The sequence below is a fragment of the Oryzias melastigma genome, linkage group LG3 (assembly GCF_002922805.2).
Source record: "Oryzias melastigma strain HK-1 linkage group LG3, ASM292280v2, whole genome shotgun sequence".
In the NCBI taxonomy this organism is placed as follows: domain Eukaryota; kingdom Metazoa; phylum Chordata; class Actinopteri; order Beloniformes; family Adrianichthyidae; genus Oryzias; species Oryzias melastigma.
The window spans coordinates 4,665,633-4,669,494 of record NC_050514.1 but is presented as its reverse complement, the minus strand read 5'-3'; the positions used below and the strand labels follow the sequence as shown (position 1 = coordinate 4,669,494).

Sequence of the window (3,862 nt, the reverse complement as noted above, 5' to 3'; positions counted from 1 at the left end):
TGGAGAAAGCATTGTAGTTGAAGAATCATTATCGTGTTCTGTAAAAATAAAAAAACAAATTAGTTGACATTTGACTTGTTGTTGCCTCTTAATATTCCAGCAACAAAATTAAGTTAAGACTCATGGAGTAATCCTTTCTGAAGGTCCTGGAATGAACCCTTTATTAACCTTCCTGTTGTGCTGACCTGTGGTCGACCTTTACGATGTTCCATGTAGTTTAAAGAAATTGCAGCAACTTGTTATTCAACATAATGCCAAGAAGACTCAGCAGCTACTGTAGCATCCATTTTTCAGGTTCAACTAATTTAGTGTTCAGAATGAAAATCTTTCTGCAATTTCTAAGGCAGAGATTTTTCAGTTATGAAACAGAACTCCTGGAAAAGGAAGAACCGGAGAAACTTATAATGTTTTTCCAGGAAAAAATGTAACGATTTTTTTTTATTTTGAAGAGAAATCAAATTATTCAGACCTTAAGGTCCCACTCTGAGGAAAATGATGTTTTTTGTGTTTTTAACATGTTCTTGCAGCATTTTTCTCATTATGAAGGACATACATAAAGAAAATTAAGAGAAATCTGAATGTTTTAGAACTTATTTATTTAAAACATTGTGAATCAGCAGCCGATGGAAAAGCTTGTCGATGTGACATTAGACCTACGACAGTCTCCCTGCACCGCTCCATTCTGATTCATCCACTTGTAGACAAATGGATCCATGAACGTCTTTGTTTTCCTCGTCTGAACTGGAATCTGGATCAGAACTGGATGGCTCCAATATTGCTATTTTTGTTGCACCACTGATGTTATGTTGCAATGGTCCCGTCCACAACGCAGAAGTGACTTTCTAATGAACAACTGCCGTTCTGCAGAAACTATGTTCTAGAAAGGACATACATTTTTAGATTTTTTTTTGTAAAAATGTCATAATCATAAATAAAAGATCACTGGGAACACTTTAAAAATGGATCAAGAGATGATCGCAGAGGGACTATAGCTGCACTTTTTAGATGTTGTCATGAGAAACATTTCAATCAGTTTCAATTTAAATAACTCACAACCTTTGTGGCCTTTGCACGGTGTTATAGATCTTCACTCAGGAAAGCGCATCATTTTTTAAACTTCAAACCTGTTTGAAACCCACCAGCAGCAAAAGGCCAGCAGGGACGAGCAGAATTTCACATGATTCTCCTTGATGCGCAGAATGTAAAGCGGTTGTTGGGAATCCTACACTGTGTGTGGGCGTGAAGCCGTTTTTCTCCACGTTTTTAACTCTTTTCTTCGTCTGTCACTGTTGTTTGGCTTTGGAACGTTGAGAGTAATTACATTTTCTGGAGTTCAGTCGGCTCATCCACAAACACAAAAAGAGGATGACTCTCATCCTATTCACGCTCCTCTGGATTGTTTAGTCTTTCCACACGCACAATCCCCCCGTCGAGCTGATACAATAATTATGTTTCCGATCAGCTGGAATAACAATGCAATAATCGTAATATTACAATCACCTGTATTGTGACATAGAGACCGGCGTGAGTGAATTTCAGAGGGGTTAAAACGTGATTTTTAGTTTTCTGTTAGGTGCCAAAGCGTGCGCAGTGCTCGTCTCTCTGCAGCGCTATTCAAGCTTGTTTTGTGCGGCGCAGCACTGGAGTGCCAGGGACCTAAAAACACGACTGTGTGAGGTAAAATCAAAGTCTGCTCTACAACTCCCCCAACATATTCCACTGTAACCACATAATTAGATGGGCATATTGTTGCCTGGATACCAATCACTTTTACTTTAACTCAATGCAATTAAACCATCTTAGATTTTTTACAAGTGTCAGATAAGAAGGTAAAGTGCCTTCAAGTCTCTTTGTTGCAAAGATTTTTTAATATCATAAATAATTAAAGAGTTACTCCACTGTTTATTTGTGTGAAATAGAACATTTTAATTCTCTTAATTTGTTATTAGCTTGTTATTTTACCATAAATTTAGATACAGGAATCTTATTGGCTAAACAGGCATCTGTTAAGCAAGATTTATCTAAAAAAGATGAAACAGAGCAATGTCAAAACAAGATCTGGGTTTATGTGTGTGTGTGTGGGGGTGGGTGTGCATGTGTGTTTGCCCTGCTAAGTCCTAGCAAGCAAAGTGCCCTAAATAATTTGACAGTCTTTTGGACATCTTTTCTTAATTCATGTGCTCACATGGCAGCCTGCATATGCACCACAGACATCCTCTTATGTGGTTTTATTTAGGAGATTCATACTTTTACAGAATCAAACACAGCAAAGTACAACTTTTGATAGCAGCATTTACATAATTAACAGAAAATAATTTTAGCATGTTTCGTTTCATGTTTTCAAGTTATGGCCCAAGCCTTGACTTTCTTTTCATTTGTGTGAAAGCCCTGGACTTCAAAGCTGCTCTCATCCCCAGCGTGCTGCAGTATATTTCATTGGTTGTGTGCTGATATGAATATGTTACAATGTTTGTTTGTATCAGGAATATATACATACTGTATATTGAGGTCAATAATGATAGGAAGGTATATTTCTTCATTGTGTCACAAAATAAACTATCTCTCAGTGGAACCAGCTTTTCTTAAAGGACCATCATTTTCTTCAGATTAAACTATGATCAAATATTACCTTTGCAACACTAAAAAAATTATGAAATATTAGTTGTTTTCATGAGTTTTTTCCTACCTGGAAGTAAAACTCTGTGGGTGTTGCCCATTTCATGACGTCCTCTTTCTTAAAACACAAATACACTCGACGTCTGCACGACTGTGCCTGACCGGGGGTGGGGGGTGTCTTAAAGGAGCCCTGCGTCTAAAGCAACAGACACCAGAATTTATTAAAGACAGGACATAATTGGAAGATATACAGTATTGTGTATCTAAAATGAAAGCTTTTTTTTGCTTATCACTGCTAGCTCTGTGGAGACATTGAGTGTTGGTGTTACACTGGGGCAGAGCAGACCCTTCCTGGAGGGGGCTGTCCTCAATCTGTGACATCAGCACGATGGGACCCACTCGTTCATGGGTATGGGAGGGGCTGGTACTGAGAGTGCAGGTTTTTAGAGGATTACTCAGAAATGCATGAACGGATCAAAATACCGCTTTGAGGTTCTTTATAGTGAGGAATGACCAGTATAGTACAGTGGTCCCCAACCCTTTTTGGGGGTGTGGACCGTTCAACCCGTGAGGATTTTACCAAGCATTTTACCAAGCAACTTTTCTTGTGTTACACTCTGCCAGACTGATTTTAGCGCTCAAGCTAATCAAGAGAATCCGGTCGATTTTCAAAATAAAAGATTTCTGTTTCAAAAAAAAAAAAAAAAAAAATGTGTATAATTTATTAGTTCTTCCATGTCCTGGTGGCAAAGGATCCATGGACCGGCACCGATCTGTGGCCCACTGGTTGGGGACCACTGGTATAATACACTTAAAATCTAAAAAAGTTTGGTATTTTAAGGTATGGCCCCTTTAAATCACTGTAGGAAGGAAAAACCCACCAATAAAGTTGGAAGTTCTTATTTTCTTTTAAGGCAAAACATATTTTTTTAAATTTTATGTTATTATTGATGAATATTTCCAGATAACGTTGTAATTCTTGAAGTAAAGATCCTCATCACACACGTACTGTACACAAGCCTGGATCTAATCCTAAAATGCTTAGAAAATCATGCTTTCATCACTTATCCATATTCTCATTTGATCAATTTGATGTGTTTTTTAAGTTTTATGTTGAATTTTCAACCCTCTACACTTACTGGGCTTGGGACAGGCACCAGCAGGTCACTGGTTTGTGTTCGGTTCATATTTTTTAATGATTTAAATCTCTCCTTGCATTGTTAAGTCTTCTATTTTATCTTTATTT

At 37.6% G+C, this 3,862-nt stretch overlaps 1 protein-coding gene across 1 annotated transcript in view; it reads left to right on the top strand.

Moving 5' to 3' along the window:
* The window catches only part of tspan4a (tetraspanin 4a), a 267,431-nt gene that overhangs the window by 54,471 nt on the left and 209,098 nt on the right, over positions 1–3,862 (top strand). The window lies entirely within an intron of this gene.